Source organism: Bubalus bubalis, chromosome X (genome assembly GCF_019923935.1).
Source record: "Bubalus bubalis isolate 160015118507 breed Murrah chromosome X, NDDB_SH_1, whole genome shotgun sequence".
Taxonomy (NCBI): Eukaryota; Metazoa; Chordata; class Mammalia; order Artiodactyla; family Bovidae; genus Bubalus; species Bubalus bubalis.
Window position 1 is genome coordinate 126,347,192 of NC_059181.1, and position 20,265 is coordinate 126,367,456.

The window sequence follows — 20,265 nt, forward strand, 5'->3', positions numbered from 1 at the left end:
CCTCTTCACTTTCTGCCATAAGGGTGGTGTCATCTGCATATCTGAGGTTATTGATATTTCTCCCGGCAATCTTCGTCTCTACAATTTCTAGTTTCTTTTATATCTTTACTTTAGTAAGTTTACAGAGTTGTGCAGTCAGTACGATCCAATCATTCCCATCATCTCAAAAAGATCCTTGGTGCCCATATGCAGTCAGTCCCCCTTTCCACCTCCAGTCTCACAATCAAAAAGTGAGTTAAAATTTCTAAAGCACTTAGGATAGTGCCTGTCATCTACCAAGAGATGTATGTTAAATAAATTAAGAAATATTTGAATAGAAGGAAGGCATAAGAGTGCACATTTTGAAATCAAATATCTTATTTACTGGCACAATAAAAAATGAATTTGAGTTGCACATTAATCAGAACAAATTTAATACTTCATAAAGAGATTCTGCAGCCTATTCCTAATTAGTATCTAAGGAACCTTTAAACAGTTTGTGTAGTCTTTCAATTGTGATACCTGTCATTATCTCTACTCATAGAGGGTTTAATTGTCTCCAGTGGCTAGACATACACTAAACATACATTTTAAAACAAATTGGATAATAGAATTTTAAAATAGAATTGATGTTTTCCTTAATTCTTACATTACTTTGTTTCTGTCAGAGAAATACAAAGGCTATAGGAGAAGGCAATGGCAACCCACTCCAGTACTCTTGCCTGGAAAATCCCATGGATGGAGGAGCCTGGTGGGCTGCAGTCCATGGGGTCGCTAAGAGTCGGACAAGTCTGAGTGACTTCACTTTCACTTTTCCCTTTCATGCATTGGAGAAGGAAATGGCAACCCACTCTAGTATTCTTGTCTGGAGAATCCCAGGGACAGAGGAGCTTGGTGGGCTGCCATCTATGTGGTCGCACAGAGTCGGAGAGGATTGAAGCGACTTAGCAGCAGCAGCAGCAAGCTTCTTATTGTTATTTTTCAAGCAGTGGTTTGATGAACAGGTATTGGTAAAGTCTGTTCTCTCATTTTAGGGGGAGCAGCATAAACTATTTGTCAAAAAAAGCTTTTTTATGTTTTCTAGAGTCAACTTTTAAACAATGATGGCCACAACCCATTAATGAAAAAGTATTTGATATTCATCTTGCTTTTCTTAAAAATGGGCAGTCTGAAGTGTCACTGAAACATGTCTTTGCCTCACTGCGAGTGTTCATTAGTAAGGTAAGGAACAAATCTTTGTGGCTGCGAGTGGCCTTGCTTCTTGGTAAGAAAGATCAGGGGAACAGGATCTCCAAACCTCAGCTAATGAAGCCATTAAATCCTGCCTTTGTAAACATTAATACAGAACAGCAAAATACAGAAAGAGGGCCTGACCATGAATTCCCTAAAATCAGCACGTGCTTTTAATTTCATTTTGTTATTCCTTTTTTTTTTTTTCAGTAGGCTCCTTTGAGGAGTGTCATGATAAAGTTATCAACTGCCAATGTTTCTTCTCTTTGGTTTCTTTTTAAAGTATTATCATGCTGAAGATATATAAATTGTGAGTGCACTCATGTGTAATCACTTTCAAAGCAGAGACGAATTACAAAACCCCAGGGCTTTGTATGATATCTTGCAAGTGGTAGGCACTTAATACATGTTTAGATTAATGAATCCTTCCTTTCAGTGCTAATTTTATCTGTGGCCTCCAGATTTTCAGGCCATTTACGTCATGTAAACTAAAACTTTAGACTAGATTTTTAGGAACAAATATGACTCAGCAAAATATTTATTGCTGGTCTGTTAAGCATCAGAAATCTAGACGGAGTTAAAATTATGGAAAGGCACAGTCTAGACTTCCACTCTGGTATGTGTAACTCCAACAAGACAAATTCAGTTAACTGATTTGTGGAATAGGCTAGCTGAGCAACTTTTTTTTTTTTTTTTTTGTCATTATTTGCATGGCAACTTATTGTCCCAAATTGATAGAAAAGTAGATGATTTTGAAGGTTTATTTTTAAATTGCCATTCTTTAATGCAATTTTGTGAATAAAGAAATAAATGGAAAACTGAGTTCAGTGGAAGCGTATGACAAGAAACTAAGGGAACGAGATTCAGAAATAATTCATTTAATGAACAGTGACTGAATGGGTAATTCCTGGTTTCAGACTTTGTGTCAAGGATACAGTGTGAAGACTTATTGTCCAGTAGAGGAAAGGACACATTGATGCGCATCAGAAATACCATTAGGATAAAGGAAGCCTACAGAGAACTGAGGGTAAATGGAAGGACAGGAAACACTAATTGAGCAACATTCTCTGCAGCACTCAAGTTAGGATTTAGTTTGGACTCAGCAGCTGAGATGAGACTGAAGAGGTCAGTGAGGACCAGAGGGTTGTATCCTCATGTTTTTCAGTTGGATTTCATCTTTTAGGTGTTGGGGAGCAGGAAAGCAACATAATTAGATTTGTACTAAGAAAATTGTTGCAGGTATGGGAAAATCTCTTTGAATATAGTACAGAAGCATAATCTCTGCTCTCATGCAGATTTCAGTGGGTGGAAGGGGGGGAGAAAATAAATTAGTAAATAAAATGGTAATCAGAACAAGTTCTTAGAAAAAACCAAGGGGTGAAATAGAGGATAATGATTTGTGGGGGTTACTTTTGATGGGTCTGTCACTTATTTTTATATTTTAACTTTTTAAATTAAGACTTTATGTTTTGAAACCAATTTTAAATTCACAGCAAAATACAATGGGAAATAAAGAAATTTCCTATATATCCCCACCCCCGCAAACATACATACAGTCTCCCTGATTATCAACATCTGCCACCCGAGTGCTGCATTTATTACAACTGACGAATTTACATTGACACATAATAATCTTCCTTATGGGCTCCCCTGGTGGGTCAGTGGTAAAAATAACTTGGCTGATAATACAGGAGAGTCAGGTTCAATCCCTGTGCTGGGAAGATCACCTACAGAAGGAAATGGCAACCTGCTCCAGTATTTTTGCCTTGGAAATCCCATGAACTGAGGAGCCTGGCAGGCTAAAGTCCATGTGATCGCGAAAGAGTCAGACACGACTTAGCAGCTAAACAACAACAGTGTTGCAAGGTGCACAGTGCACATTAAGGCTCATTCTCGGTGCACATCCCATGGGTTTGGAAAAATGGCATGTACCCATCTTAGTATCAAACAAAGTATTTTAACTGCCCTAAAAGTCTCCACCAATTCACCACTCCCCTCCCCACCACACCCTGGTAATCAACAGTCTTTTTACTGTCTCCCCAGTCTTGCTTTTCCAGAATGTCATGTAGTTGGAATCTGGGTTTGTCACTTCTAAAATGAGACCTGAAACATGAAAAGGGGCCAGCCGTTTGAAAAGCTCAAGGAAGAACATTCTAGGGAGAAGGGATAGAGCTTGAAATTCTGGGAACTGAAAGTTCAGTTTAGCTGGAACAGAGTGAATTAGGGAGCTCATCAGCATACCAGTGGCAGTTGGAGCCCTGGGAGTGGTTTAAGTTCCGCTGGAAGAGCAAGAACAACAACAAAAAGTTAAGAGCAGTATGTTGGAGAAAAGCAACATAGAAGGGGTTGGAAGAGGAGTCTATGGAGGAGATGAAAGGGAGCAGTCACAGAAATAGGAAGAAAGGCAAGAAAGAAGCCAAAGGAGAAGAGAGTATCAGCATTATTATGCAACACAGAGTGGCTTATTAAGATAAGGTGGAAAGGGAGTCCATTGGAATTGGCATTACAAGGTCATTGATAATTTTGGTCATTGCCCACTCAGAGAAGTGATCAATAGAAGACTTCCTACAGCAGATTAACTACTCTACCGCTGTTCCTTCCCTTCCTGTATTTTCATACAGGAGTATCTTGCCCAACAAGCTTTATTTGATCTGGTGAAACCATTGAAGAGATTTTTTCATGCCAGCTAGAAAACATTTATTAAATGTTCATTAATAGATGAAGACACATAAACAGTAAGAAGCATTGTCCTTAGTGTTAAGGTGATAAAAAGAAGATAGATTCCTATAATATGGGCTTAAATTCAATATTTCTGAGAAATAATATTGAAATTAGGCCCTAGCCTTACGTTGATTCCTATAATATGGGTTTAAATCCAATATTCCTGAGAATGATTTTGAAATAATCTATCTTCACACTCCCTGAAAAAAATCCACTGTGTACCCTGGAGCAGCTAAGTACTCACTTGCCGAGACATGTCAGCATGGAAGTTTGCAATAAGCCTATGTTCTATGTACAGCTTATATTCCATAAAGCAGACTCAATACACTCCAAAAGTAGCAGTCCCTTGCCTGTTTTGATGATTAGATGGTCACTTGTGTACTTTTTCTATGCCAACCTGTATTTTACTCAGCACTGTTTATGACTAGAGGATGCACGTGTTTATGTTTGTGTGTCTACACTTTATCTATGCTCCATTTTGTTAAAAGATCAACTTTATTTGCTGAATAGATATAATTTTCCCAGCATTTGGAAGTTTATAATATAAGGAACTGTTTAAATATAAAGCAAAAGAGTAAGTAATGCAGATTGGCCTTCCCATTTTTATGGCCCAAATTGAGACCATCCTCATGAAATGAGTCATCATTTCAGTCCTTCATTAATACATGCTGGTCTTTATGTTTTTATCTAGCTTGGGTTCTCCAGAGGGGTGCCCTAATCTTATGTTGATTGTGTATCCTCAATGCACCCAGCTTAGTTTTAGGGAGAATACTGTAGGCACTTGATAGTTGATTGATTTCTGTTTCATGGTTTTTCAGATAATTCTTTATGTTTTTCCTATTGTTTAGTTTCCCTCAGCCTTTTTCAAAGGAAGGGTAAACATGTGTGCTGCGTTTTGCTACGAGGTTTTAAAGTGCTGCACGTCAAAGATTGGCTCAACCAGGAATGAAGCCTCTGCGCTTTTGTGTCTTCTGATGAGAAACAACTTTGAATACACCAAAAGGAAAACCTTTTTAAGGACACATCTGCAGGTCAGTGGAAACCGAAGCTTCTCTTTCTTCTGTTCAATCTTTAGCCTCTCTACAGTAAGATCTAGAACTCCCCAGTCTAATACAAAGCTATTAGCCACAGGGGGCCATCTAGTACTTGAAATGTGGCTAGTCTCAATTCAGGACATATTGACTTTTGAACATTTAGTGCAAAGAAGTAAAATAGCTAAATTGCTTTATATTGACTATATGTTGAAATGATATTTTGGATATATTGGTTTAAGTAAAATGAATCAAAATTCCCTTGTGTCGTTTTACTTTTTAATGTGGCTGCTAGACAATTCAATATTACACATGTGACTCATATCCTATTTCTACTGGACAACACGGCTTGAGAACAGAGATATTAAGAGCATAGTTTTCAGATCCCACAAGTATCACATGCTGTGTGACCTTAGCAAGGACTTCTTTAGTCTCTCAGTACCTCAGATGCTTCATAAGTAATACAGTGGTAAATATCCATACCTACCTCATATGGTTATGGTGAGTATTAAAGAGATGATTAAGTAACAAATGAAGTTACTTGTGTTTTATCATGTTCCAGCATGCCCAGTTAGTTAAGAAATGAGTGAAGTCTCAAAGTTTAGTGAAAAACATGGACTTTGGAAACATACCTACCTGGACTTAAATCATAGCTTAGCTACTTACTTAATATGTGACTCTAAGGAAGTTACTCCGGAGAAGGCAATGGCACCCCACTCCAGTACTCTTGCCTGGAAAATCCCATGGATGGAGGAGCCTGGTGGGCTGCAGTCCATGGGGCTGCTAAGAGTCAGACATGACTGAGCGACTTTACTTTCACTTTTCACTTTCATGCATTGCAGAAGAAAATGGCAGCCCACTCTAGTGTTCTTGCCTGGAGAGTCCCAGGGACGGGGGAGCCTGGTGGGCTGCCGTCTATGGAGTTGCACAGAGTTGGACACGACTGAAGCGACTTAGCAGCAGCAGCAGTGGCAGGGAAGTTACTCAGTTTGTCTTAACTATTTGCCTCATTTGTAAAATGAGGCCAAGTATGTTTTAGCTTGTGGGGTTTATAATGAGGGTTAAAAATAAAGTGTGCGTAGTGCCAGGCACAAAATGCCTAGCTCAGAATAGATACTTAGTATATGGCAGTTGTTATTCAACATCTCCATAATTTTTGCTTATGTGATGAAACAGGTGTGAACTGAAACACAGTTGGGAGTTCTTGGCTCAGTTGCCCTCTTTGTAATATGGGAAATGCTTGGTCATATTTCTATCTTTCCTGCCACGGTCAGTCCCATTGCATTTGTTTGTTGGAGACTGGGTTATAAATAAAGAAACGGCCATAAGTAGCTTTTTAGAAACGTCATGAGAGATGTGAAACTCTGATAGAAGTATATGCTTTCTGTAAAATGTTGTATCTAGTTATTTTTGGATACTAGGTCTAGCATTATATGTTAGGATGTCTAATACTTGCTTTCATAGAGATGTCACCTGAATACCACCTTCTTCCAAAGCATTTCTGCAAATAGTGTGCTGATATTTTTGAATTTCCCTATTAGGGTCCATTCTTCTGTGTTAAAACATCAATTTGTCTCAAGTCCTGTATTCAAATAGAAATGAATTAATAAATTGCAGACTCTGGTTCTATGTGCTAAATAAACTGATTAACTTGTAGTATTATGATTATGATCTTTTAAATCCTCACAACGCTCTGTAATGTAGGTATTGTTATTATCCCTATATTGCCTTTAAGGAAAGTGAGGCACAGGGGGCTAATTCATTTTCTCAAAGGCATTCAGTGTGTAATTGATAAAGTCAAAGTGTGAATCTAGGTCAGTTGGACTCAAGAGCCTACACCCAACTCCTACAGTATCTTGCTTATCAGGGCCAGGGGTAAAGCTTCTGGCCACTAACATCTTAGCATGAATCATATAAGCATTCATTAAAGGGAGCCTGAGAGATTTAAAAGTACCATGCATACATGTTCAGTTGCTTCAGTCGTGTCTGACTCTTTGCAACCCTATGGACTATAGATCACCAGGCTCCTCTCTTCATGGGATTCTCCAGCCAAAAATACTGGAGTGGCTTGCCATGCCTTCTTCCAGGGCATCTTCCTGACCCTGGGATCAAACTGACATCTCCTGCACTGCAGGCAGATTCTTTACAGCTGAGCCATCATTGAGGCCTAGAAGCACCATTACATGGCATTATACTGTTATCATTATGTAATGTATAGGCTATAACATGTACTACTGTCTATAAACTATTTAGATAGGCCCTAGTCAGAAACAAAGGAGAGAGCTGAGGCACTGGAGTTGGAAGTCCAGCACACTGAGATAGACTAGTGAAAAGAAATAAGAAACCATCAAAGAAATGTCATTTATTCCCAACTTTGCCAAAACTATTAACTAGCAAACATACTGAAGGTAGATACCTGTATCTACCATTGTATCAGTTGACTAATTTTGAAAACGGTTTTAGGTCTAGCTGTGCTATGAGGTTGGAAGATTTTTCACATCAAACCAAGAGAACTCTGAAGAAAATTTGAAACTAGGAACCTCCTTTGATCTATAATTCTGGTTTTGTGCCAATACCATGCTGTCTTGATTACTGTAGGTTTGTAGTATAGTCAGAAGTAAGCAAGGTTGATTCCTCTAGCTCCATTTTTCTTTCTCAAGGTTGCTTTGGCTATTCGGGGTCTTTTGTGTTTCCATACATATTGTAAAATTTTTTGTTCTAGTTCTGTGAAAAATGCCATTGGTAATTTGATAGGGATTGCATTCCATCTGTAGATTGCTTTGGGTAGTATGGGTATGGTCATTTTCACAATATTGATTTTTTTTCCAATCCATGAACATGGCATATCTCTCCATCTATTTGTGTTGTGTTTGATTTCTTTCATCAGTGTCTTATAGTTTTCTGCCTTTGAGTCTTTTGTCCCTTTAGGTAGGTTTATTCCTAGGTTTTTACTCTTGTTGTTGAAGTAGTGAAGGAGTTGTTCCTTAATTTCTCTCTGATTTTTCATTGTTGGTGTACAGGAATGCAAGGGATTTCTCTGTATTAAGTTTGTTTGTATCTTGTAGCTTTACTGAACTTGATATTTCTTTTTTATGATATGACTTTGTCTTTAGCTTAAAAAAAATTTTTTGTTTATTTTTGCCTGTGCTGGGTTCTTCATTGCTGTGTAGCCTTTTCTCTATTTGCAATGAGTAGGGGCTGCTCGTCATTGCTGTGTGCCAGCTTCTCATTGCAGTGGCTTCTCGTGTTGCAGAGCATGGACTCTAGGACACGCAGGCTTCAGTAGCCGTGGCATGTGGGCTCAATAGTTATAGCTCACGGGCTCCAGAGTGTAGACGCACTAGTTGTGGTGCAGTGCTCTGTGGCATGTGGATCTTCCCGAACCAGGAATCGAACCCATGTCTCCAGCGTTGGCAGGCAGATTCTGAAGCCCCTACCATTGCTGTTTCAATAGAAGAATTTAAACCCCTCATATAAGAAGAAAGTAGCTTTTCTTGGAACTCTAATATCTTTAAAAGAAGCATTTTGTATGAATGCCTATGGGTTTGTACATTGAAGAAAACAAGCAACATGTGTTCAAAAGACATTTGAAAGATGGTGTTTTCTTCTTTCCACAGATAATAATTGCTGTAAGCCAGCTGATAGCAGATGTAGCACTAAGTGGAGGATCGAGATTTCAGGAGTCTTTATTCATTATCAATAACTTTGCAAACAGTGACAGACCTATGAAGGTATGTTCTCACTGTAAGTGAAAAATTAGAACCATGTTCACTCTCAGGGGAGTTTCACTTCTCAAGGTAAACTGTGCATTGGATTCACAACTTTTATGTAGTATCAAGTGTACAGAATGTGAGCTTCAGAGCTCAAGGCTTTGTCTAGTCCATCCCTGTACCTCTAGCACCTAGAACACTGCCAGGTACACAGTAAATATTCAGTATTAGTTGAATGGATGGATGAATGACTATACTGTGTATACTTAATTATGATAGGATTTGAATTTTTTCTGGGGTTGAGTTTTAAACTCACTCAACAAAGAAATGGGTTTTTTTCAACCGTTGTTACCATTTATAAGATAGGTTAATTAAACACTGAGTTGGAAATTTCACAAAACGTCACTTTCTAGAGTTGCTGATAGCTGCTGAATCCTTTGTCAGCAGATGAGAAATGGCACAGAAGGGATTCATTACTACATGATATTCTGAGATTAAAGAATTATCTGTTAACTGGGGCTTGCCAGAGATACTCATTGGCAAACCCATGTCCAAGGCTATCGTTCTTAAGTAGCCGTTGGCTGAGGTCAAACCCATGACCCTGACCACCACTCCTCAGACCTACCTATATATTTAAAACCTAAAACGTTGTAAAAGTTTATTTGTTGTTCTGTTGTATGGAGAGTAGGTTCTGTTCTTCAGTGATGTACATGTAGAAGGGAAGAAGACTCCTTTGCCAATAGAGAATGTTTCCTCCCAGAGGAATTGTCCCTGTTCTTGGGAAAGGTCATCTTCCAGCATAATTTGACAATTTGTGTAAAATCTGGAAAAAAACAAGTTTGCAGTCATAGCATACTTGATGTTGGGGACATGTCGAATCTTTGTACCAAAACATATTCCCATAGGAATGTTGCTTAGACTGAAAAAAAAAAAACAAAAAACACTGAATAGTGCCAGCCAGTCTCAGGCTGGGAAAATAGAACTTTTCAGCCAGTTCTACTGGTTCTTTAGGAAATCAGTATATGCTCCAACTAATCCCATGAGCACAGAAATAGCTTATGTCCTTTAGCATCTTTTACTCATACCCTAAGAGTATTTTCCATTTTTTACCATCCTTAATTCCATGTTATATAAAAGTTAGACTGCCAGCCTTTTCAAAGTAAATGGGGTTTGTTTTAGCCCTCGGTGATAGGAAGTCTTTTTCATGACTCATTTGTGAAATGACAGTTTTATTCTGGTAGGGCAATCATTACCAATAAACTCTATTACAACAAAGGTATAGCTTTCTCCCAGTAAATGAAACCTCTATTAATGTATATGAAGAGACTTTGTACACACACACACACACAAACACACACACACACACACACACACACACACACCAATAACAATTTTTAAAAGTCATCTTTAAAGAAGACTCTTTTGAAAATTATTTTTTCCACCTTTGGTGATATTCACATAGAAAATCTCCCTAAGGCCTGTACCTGTCCCTACTCCTCTTCTCAGAACCCGACATATAATTGTGATTACTCCAGTGGGGTGAATAGGAACCTCTAACTTCCTATTTTTGAAGACAAAAGCAACCTTTAAGAGAAAGTAATGATGTATTTAACTTCTTCAGAGTGTTCTGTGATTCATAAACTCTTATTTCCATAATTGGAAATTGGTTTTCATGTTAATGCATATGGAAGTGGGTCGATGGAAGAGTGACTAAGGTCATGAGCTCTGTAGCCTACCTGTGTGGATGTCAGTCCTGTCTCTACCACTTACCAACTTCACGACTTTGGCCAGACTACTTAACTGCTATGTATCTCAGTTTTCCCATTGGTAAAATGAATTATGATAGTCTTAATTCATAATGTTGTTATAAAGTTTAAACATGTAAAGTGCCCAGGCCTCTGCTTGGTACATAGTAAGATACCAATTTTTAGTTACTATTGTAACTAAAATTACACAGCAAAAGTGAATATGGATTACCTTAATTGACATTGAATTGACAGCAGAGGAGGTGGGGTTCAAAACCAGATAGTCTGGCTCCAGAGTCTGTACTTTTATGTGTTAGGAATATACTACCATCAAACTCATTGCTTTTGAAGCCTGAGATAGTAGAATATTGTTTAAAGAATTAATTTAAAACTCTTTAGGCATGCCCACATGCCAAGAACCAAGAACCTAATACCAAGATTCCTGACAAGGGGTAAAAGTTCTATGTTATTCCCAGGATGGGCTACTTAGGCTTAGAGCACACAGATAACATTGAAAAACATGTCTTTTTTGTTTGTTTTGATATTAGGCAACTGCTTTTCCCTCAGAAGTCAAAGACTTGACCAAGGGAATCCGTACTGTTCTTATGGCCATGGCTCAAATGAAGGAGCATGAGAAGGACCCGGAAATGCTAATTCATCTCCAGTATAGCTTAGCCAAGTCCTAGACAAGTACCCCAGAGCTCAGGAAAACCTGGCTTTATAGCATGGCCAAGATTCATATAAAAAATGGAGATTTTTCAGAGGTGACTACTTATGACTTTTTCCTAAACACAAGCCTTCCCAAACCCCTGGAGCACAATCTCACGGTTCCTTCTTTGTCTCCTTTTCCAGGCAGCAATGTGTTATGTCCACATAGCAGCTTTGGTTGCAGAGTTTCTTCATCAAAAAAGTAAGGTATTTCTGTTCGTCAAGTCAGGGAGAACTTCAGTTAGGCCAAGGAGTTTTATCTTTGTAACTTGCAGCTATGAATGGGATATGATTGAGCTCTGAAAATATGCTCACCTTTCATCTCACTCAATGTTGAACAGAAGTTGTTCTAAAAGAAAACTGGATTGTTCATTTGCCTTCTGCTTTCATTAAGAGTACAAGAATAAGTTAAATAGTACAGAGCCAGGCCTAATGCCCAATTTCCAAGACTGTCTCCCTGGAAAACTGCCACAGATTAAATTCTTCTCAGGGCTTATGGGAAGCTCTGGATAACATACATCACTTATTTTCCCCTCTCTGCCCCAACTTTACCAACAACTGTCCACGAATTATATCTCTACAGCCATTTTAGTATAACTGTATCTTGGTAATAAAAGGGAGTTGAGAGGACTTCCCTGCACTCCCAGTGCAGGGCTCATGTTCTGTCCCTGGTCAGGAAATCAGATCCTGCATGCCACAACTAAAGGTCTCACCTGCTACAACTAAGACCCAGTGCAGACAAAGAAAGAAAGAAATATATTTTTTAAAATGCTAAAAAGACAAAAATGGGAGTTTACATATCAGCTAGATGGCCCTATAATATGTCGTTTGTTTGTATACCCATCTCAAGAACAATTTGGCATCCATACATGGAGGAAGTGCCTTTGTGGGAGCTGTGGGATGCAGCCCCACATACTAAGGGACCTGGGAGGAATTTTACCCACCCATGTATCAGGTAATGGGCAGACAGACCTGTGTTCCGTCTGTCGACCTTGCAGTGGCCTATGAGCTGGTTCCAGCACCTGTCAGCTGCAGTCTAGGATCCCCTGGAGAATAGTTGCTTTAGATAATCACCCACAGACAAGAAAGCCTTGGGGGAAGTCCAGAAGTCCAGTGGAGAAGTTCCAGCATGCTATTGGAGCAAAAATTATACAAGTTTGAATGCATTGAAGAGGGTAAGAGGAATAGTTTGATTTATTCATGTCATCTTTTCCACAAGGTGGCACAGCTCAGTGCCAAGAGAGACTTTCTCACCCTTGATTTCTAATGCACGGAAAAGTGAGAGCATATGAAGGGGTGCTGTGTTTCCCAGCCACACAGGATGCTCCCAAAGAGGCCCATTTCTCTCTTGCTCCATCCAGAGTACTGAGTTGTGAGCTGAATGACGGAGGCAGGAAGAGGCTGAGGGAGCAGCAGATAGGATTCTTAGAGGGCATTACATGCAAACAGACCCTACTAACCACATCATGGACTATGAAAAAGCCTGCCAACAGATCCCTAGAGATATTTAGCCTGTGGATCCCCCACTGGCCCACAGGCACCTCCTGTGCTCCATGTGCTCAACCACACTCTCCTCCATCCTGTAGCTAGATGTATGTGCTTGCTGCTGAAGGCAGTGAGCGTCAGCTCTCACAGAGGGCTAGTGAGCTTGTGCAGAAAGCCAGCCAGAGTTTGTGGGCCTGGGAGAGACCACAAGTAGCACCACCATTGGGAAATCAAATGAGACACTGTTAGCACCTGGCCTTGTGTGTTACATGATGGAGAAAAGACGTATGTGGTTATGAATTCTGTCATATATGCGAGCCAGAATTGCAGAGCAGGTGTATCCATAGAAGGTCTGTGAAAGCCTCAGAATCCCTAGCAGGACAGATGGAAAGTATTTCTCACCCTCAGTCAGTAAAATTGGTTGAAGGTGGCTGCCATTTAAAATGTGAAGATAGTAATGCAAAATTTCAAGGAACATGAAAAATGAAGGAAATATGACACCTCCAAAGGATCATAATAATCTTATAGTAAGAAAGACATGGAGAGCTGCAATTTATCTAATAAAGAATTCAAAATAGCTTTTCTAAGGAAGCTCAATGAGCTACAATAAAACAGAAAATTTAGTAAAATCAGGAAAATAATACACAGATAAAATGAGGAATTAAACAGAGATGGAAATCTCATAAAAAGAACCAAACATTTTCTGGCACTTACGAATACAATGAATGAAATTAAAACTGAAATAGAGAGCATTAAAAACAGAATGGATCAAGGAGAAGAAATAATCTGCATTAAAATACTAGAGCTTTGAAATTATTGAGGCAGAGGAGAAGATAAGGATGAAGAGTGAAGAAAGCGTATATGATCTGTGGGATGCTATCAGCAGAAACCTTACAGGCTAGGAGAGGGTAGGATGATATTTTTCAAGTTCTGAAAGGAAAAAATAACTGCCAACCAAGGATACTTCATCCAGCAAATTTGTCCTTCAGAAATGGACAGATGAGTACTTTTCCAGGAAAACAAAAGCTGAGGGAGCCCATCACCACTAGACCTGTCTTCCAAGAAATGCTGAGAAAAGTTCTTCCTGTTGATGTGAAAGGATGCTAATTAGTACTATGGAAACATGAAATGGATCCATATGAATGGATGAAGAAGACAAGGCACATGTAGTCAATGGAAAGAAGGGAATCCTACCATTTGTGACAACACGGCTGGACCTTGAGGATATCATGCTAAGTGAAATAAATCTGAGAAAGAGAAAGACAAATACTGTACAATCTTACTTATATGTGAAATCTTAAGCCAAACTTGGAGCTGCAGAAAGTAGAATGGTGGTAGCCAGAGGGGTGCCAAAAGTAGGGCGATTTTGGTCAAAGGGTACAAATTTCCACCTACAGGATGAATATGTTCTGGATATCTAATATATATAGTGATTACAGTGAAGTAGATTTTGGTATATACTTGAACGTTGCTAAGAAAGTAGGTCTTGAATGTTTTTACTCTGTCCAAAATGGTAACTATGTGTGGTGATGAACTCTAGTGTGGTAATCACTTCACAATATATACATGTATCAAATCAACACATACACCTTAAATGTACACAGTGATCATAACAGTTGTGTCTCATTAGAGCTGGGGCTGGTATAGGGCTGGCAGGGGGGCATCCACAAAAGGAGGCATGGTCTTAAAGGGCTCAGGATTCCACAAGTCTAATTCAGGAATCTGCCTGAACGCTTCTCTTTCCAAAATTAGCATTCTTGACTACTGTAACAACTACTTAAATAGTAAATCAGTTGAGTTAAGAGAACAGATACACATATATGTATGGCTGCGCCCTTTGCTGTCCACCTGAAACTGTCACAGCATCATTATCTGGCTCTACTCCAATACAAAATAAAAAATTTTTAAAAACTGATTGACATTGGGCACTGCAAAGACATCTCCTACTGTCGATCATAATTGCCAAGCTATTGGGTTGGCCAAAAACTTCATTTTGGTTTCTTGTAACATCATATGGAAAACCCCAAAAGAACTTTTTGGCCAACTCAGTATTTCCTTGAAGGCAGTCAAATGAGTAACATTACTGGAAAATGAAACCATCTTGTGGAAGTCACATCACTCTGGTTTTGGCTATGAGAACACAACCATGTTTTATATTTTAATTCCAAAATTTCTGTAGTTAACCAGGTATTTTTCTTCACAAACAAAATGGCATAACTAAAATGATCATTTTATTTGCATATTAAATTAACCACCTTCTGTTTGGTACTGCTTTTCAACAATCATATGTTTGAAATTGACATGCTCTACTATTTTCTTTTTAGTACATATGTGGTTTTAAAGTGGAGAACAAGATTAAGTATCAAAAGAAGGCCTTGTTTGAGGCTTCTTTTCCCTACATCACTGGTATAACTGTGAAATTGCTGTAAAAACAAATACTGAAATTGCACACCTGCAGTTAACAATAAACTAACAAATATGAAACCCCTAAACACAACTAATTAAGGTTTTAGGTATGTCTTTCAGATATATAAGGTTAATATTATCTCATCTTTTCAATTAGTAGAAATTTGAAATAAGAGTTTTATGTCTACTAAGTATAAACCTACACCCATTCAATACTGAAAATAGTTAACTATATTAAAGTATTTCCTTAGAATTTTTTCAGAGGGGCAAAGACCTTAAAACTAAGCAAAAATCAAGAATTATTTCTCTCCATTATCAGTTCTTAAGCCTTAGAATTTTAACTATAGGATTGGAGAGAATAGGAACTGAAATATATAAATTTGCTGTGAATTTTTTTGGACATTAGCTTGAGGCAGCCAGCCTGAACAGCAAACAATGTGACATGTTTCAAGAAGTGGAAACTGTGCTTTTAACCGATCGTTTAAATACTTATTTTACAAAACCTTCAAGGGTTGTTGTTTTGTTTGTTTGTTTGTTTCAGAATTTATCCTTTGTAGAAATCAAAGAGCCCTTCTCTGCACAGGAAAAGACGTTTTGCATTTTAACAAAAGTAATGTTAAATTTAGGAGAAGTTTACATGTTTATTTATAGGTACCATCCATTTTTAAGCCTGTAAAATTCTACTCACTTAAACTAGAAAATCTTATTCTGAAATTGTGGCAGTAGTAAAATCCTTCGAGTTTCCCTCCCTTCACTTCTTTCATTCCAATGATCTGAAACACCTGATTTTGTTAATTTTGTGATTAAAGTATGATAGTCATGCCAAGCTAAACCACTAGTGTTAAAACACAAGTTAAAATCTTAATCTGTTAACCTGTCTTCCAGTCTGATAAATCCATAAGCTAGGTAAGACCTGGATATTCACAAAGTAAATAAAAGTACATTTGAGTGCAGGACTGAAAGAAAAATTTCCATTTACACTTAAGACAAAGTTATTTATCAAAAATAATAGAGCAATTGTAGAAGCCTTTGATTTCTGTCAAATATCCTTTTATGATTAAGACAAAATCTCTGACATATCAATTGCCAAAATTTTTCAGTTTTCTCAACATTGTATGCCATTTCTCTTGAAGTCATCATAAAGGTTTCTTTTTCATCAGGATGGAATGAAACACTACAGCTGACGCATTGGAGACAGATGTTCTCCTGTTCAGAGTTTTTAAGAAAAAAAATTAGTTTGTCCCATTGGGTGGTCTCCTGAGTGAGCAAAGACTTGGTCCCCTGGCATCCCGAAGTGACCACAGAAGACCAGAGAGGGGCCGTTTCTAGATCCTGCTTTTCATGCTTCAGGCACTGAACGGAAAGGGAAAGTGGAGAGAGAGGTACAGTGCTCCCTGCCTCACCCCCACCCGCAAACTTCTTTCAGCCAGAGCTCTTGCTCTTTGTACCAGAGATCTCAAGGATCTCACTTTCTTCCCTTTTTCTAAGTTACCTCTAAGCGGTGATACGAGGTGTTAGTTACTCCCAGTCCCAAAAATACATAATCAAAAAACAGATCTAAATTTCCTTACTTCTACTTTGTCTGCAAACCTCAACATGTTCTAGGTGTCATTCTCTGGAGACTAGACTCCTGCACCTCTTCCTCTTCTCTTTCTGACACAGTGCACAGCTGTTTTCTCCCAGGGTAGACAAGAATCAAGTGTGCATTCTTCCACCACCACAGAGCATCCGAGATTCAGCAAAGCTTCAGGCCTGTAGAGCTCCTCCATCACCCCAGGAAAAGGAATTTCCTTTCCCATAGAGTCTGTTCTTGTCATGCCTTATAGGGTAATGTTGATCCCTTTCCCAAGTCTCTATACCCGGATCTGACAGCTTCCATTCTGTGTAGCTTTTCCTTTCCTCAGTTCCTTCCCAGTTACAGCCTTTTCCCTTTAGCCCTCCACTTGAGGCTTATCTCCTAATCCTCTTCTGACTAGCAGTCTTATTTTAGCAAGGGTAGCATTCCCACCCTCCAAACTCTCCTCCCCTTTGTCCACGGGACCATTTGTGCTCAAGGTAGTGGTCTAGTTGGACAGTTTGCATCTTGCTTGCCCTAGGATAACATCAGGAAAACAGAAGCTACAGCTCTGAAGGGCAGAATCAGGAATCCAGGTCACATACCAGAAAGATTTAAAGCAGATCCTTTAAGACCATGTGACATAATGCTACATAGGGCTACAGAAGAGCCCTCACACAGATATACACTGGCCTAGATTTAGTCCCTTGTTTCATCTGAAACAAGACTAAATGAAACAAGACTAAAGGGAATCAAAGTTTTCCCCAAGCATTTTGAAAGTGAAGTCGCTCAGTCATGTCTGACTCTCTGCGACCCCATAAACTGTAGCCTACCAGGCTCCTCTGTCCATGGGATTTTCCAGGCAATAGTACTGGAGTGGATTGCCATTTCCTTCTCCAGGGGATCTTCCCAACCCAGGGCTCAAACCCAGGTCTCCTGCATGGTAGACAGACGCTTTACCATCTGAGCCACCAGGGAAGTCCCACAAAAAAAGCATTTTGAAGACCCACAAAAAAGAGTCCTCTTATCATTGGATAGTTTGGTGGGTGTTGATAACTTAAACAAACAGGGACATATATATTTATATATATGGATATGTGTGTATGTGTATATATATGTGCTTCTCCAATTGGAGATGCATCATCAGGCATAGGAATCAAGATAATGCATTTAGCAAGAAGAGTGGACTCTAAAGCTGACAAAATCCTTAAGAGTAGTCTTTACACCAGATGATGTAGACCAGAGAGTCCAAAAGTAGCTCTTAACCTGTTTGTTTCTGAGAGGAACCATAATTTACCCTCCCTCTACTTGAGATACACACCGAAAGACCCTTTCCTGAGATGCTTTGACCCCTTTTTATCCTCTCCTGAATCCCGGCCTTTTCTAGAAACCCTGGATGTGGGAATCATTTAAAATAAAAATATCCTCAGAGTATACAGAATTTTCCCCCCAGTCATAGATGCAGCTGCATGAGCCCTTCAGGGGGTTAACTGTTTTCTTTGTTTAGGACTACATTCTTTTCCTGTTCTCAAGTTTTGAGGTCCTATTCCTTAACTGCCTAACTAACCCTTCACTTTATGAATCAAGTGGGGTGTTTTCTCCTAAATTTCAAAAAGTTCTCACAATGCACTACTACTCAACGAGTGTCCCATAGACCAAGCCATGATACGTGACCCTTTTTCCATCAGAATGCTGAGAAATCTCAGTATTAAGTTTGGCTTTCTTAAACCTTCCTTCTTCCTTCTCCAGCCTCTAACACCAGGAAGCTTACCAAATACTTAGTCGTGAGAACATGATTTCTAAGCATCACTATTAGATTGTAGAACAGTAGGTTGCAAGAGCTGTTTGTCCCCTTTGCGACCAGTGATTTTCTACTGACTGGCAGATTCAGTTATAAGGAGACTGAATTTTTCTTTAAAGTGACAGCCCACTTATATAGGAGTAAATGCAACCACAGCAAGAGTATTTGGACGTGTTCCTAAGTGCAAAATCTGTGTGGCAACCATGTGGCCTTCTATCCCCAGACTCTTGTTTGATGGTAACAATTTGGTCCACAATCCTACAGCAACAGTTTTCAGCTGGGGCTCACTATTCAACCTCCCAGTGCTCCAACTGCAGTCACTATACCAACTGCTAGCAATTATTTAATTTTATCTTCAGAAACCTAGTTAACTTATTGGTAGCTTTGGTAAAACAAATTTATTAAACAGTTGTTGTATGTTAGGTACTGCTCTAAACACTTTACATTTCACTGAATTCTTATAAGTAGTTGTTATCTGTTTTACAGATACAGTCCTAGAGAGATAAACATGTCTAAAATCACACAGTCAATGATAGAACTGGGTCTGTCTAACTCCAAAAGCTCTGGTTCTTCCAGTGCCCCATCCTATTTCTCTAAGGATTCCCCATCCCTGGCATCTATTTCCTGCCTCTCTTTACAAGTCCTAGGCCACTTTTCCAATTCTCCAGTAAAACAAGGAACTAGAGATGCTTACAAAAGCTCATTCAGTGTTTACCTGAAAAGTACATGCCCTCTTTGTTTACGTGACAGATGATAAACATACATAGGATCAAAGTGTTAATAATTTTTAGACCATATTCAGTTCAGTTCAGTTGCTCAGTTGTGTCCGACTCTTTGGGACCCCATGAACCACAACCCGCCAGGCCTCCCTGTCCATCACCAACTCCTGGAGTTTACCCAAACTCATGTCCATTGAGTCAGTGATGCCATCTAACCATCTCATCCTCTGTTGTCCCCTTCTCCTGCCTTCAATCTTTTACAACATCAGGGTCTTTTCAAATGAGTCAGCTCTTCGCATCAGGTGGCCAGAGTATTGGAGTTTGAACTTCAACATCAGTCCTTCCAATGAACACCCAGGACTGATCTCCTTTAGGATGGACTGGTTGGATCTCCTTGCAGTCCAGGGGACTCTCAAGAGTCTTCTCTAACACCACAGTTTAAAAGCATCAATTCTTCGGCACTCAGCTTTCCTTATAGTCCAACTCTCACATCCATACATGACTACTGGAAAAACCATAGCATTGACTTGATGGACCTTTATTGACAAAGTAATGTCTCTGCTTTTTAATATGTTGTCTAGTTTGGACATAACTTTCCTTCCAAAGTGTAAGCGTGTTTTAATTTCATGGCTGCAATCACCATCTGCAGTGATTTTGGAGCCCCCAGATATAAAGTCAGCCACTGTTTCCCCATCTATTTGCCATGAAGTGATGGGACCAGATGCCATCCCAGCAATCTTGCTTCCAGCTGTGCTTCCTCCAGCCCAGCGTTTCTCATGATGTACTCTGCATATAAGTTAAATCAACAGGGTGACAATATACAGCCTTGACGTACTCCTTTTCCTATTTGGAACCAGTCTGTTGTTCCATGTCTGGTTCTAACTGTTGCTTCCTGACCTGCATACAGGTTTCTCAAGAGGCAGGTCAGGTGGTCTGGTATTCCCATCTCTTTCAGAATTTTCCACAGTTTATTGTGATCCACACATTCAACGGCTTTGGCATAGTCAATAAATAGATCATATCAGGAAACTTTTACTATACCAAGTATTGCAGACGAGGGATAGTCAGAGAATGAAACTTATTTGTAAGTACATTGAGCTCATCATTGGGGAAAAGACTGGTAGGATATATAGTAGATAGATAGAATTGGTAAAAAAAAAAAAAAAAAAAAAGTT

The 20,265-nt window shown here is 39.1% G+C and overlaps 1 protein-coding gene across 1 annotated transcript in view; it reads left to right on the plus strand.

Moving 5' to 3' along the window:
- Nucleotides 1–20,265, plus strand: part of DOCK11 (dedicator of cytokinesis 11) — a 509,230-nt gene that overhangs the window by 345,780 nt on the left and 143,185 nt on the right. The window lies entirely within an intron of this gene.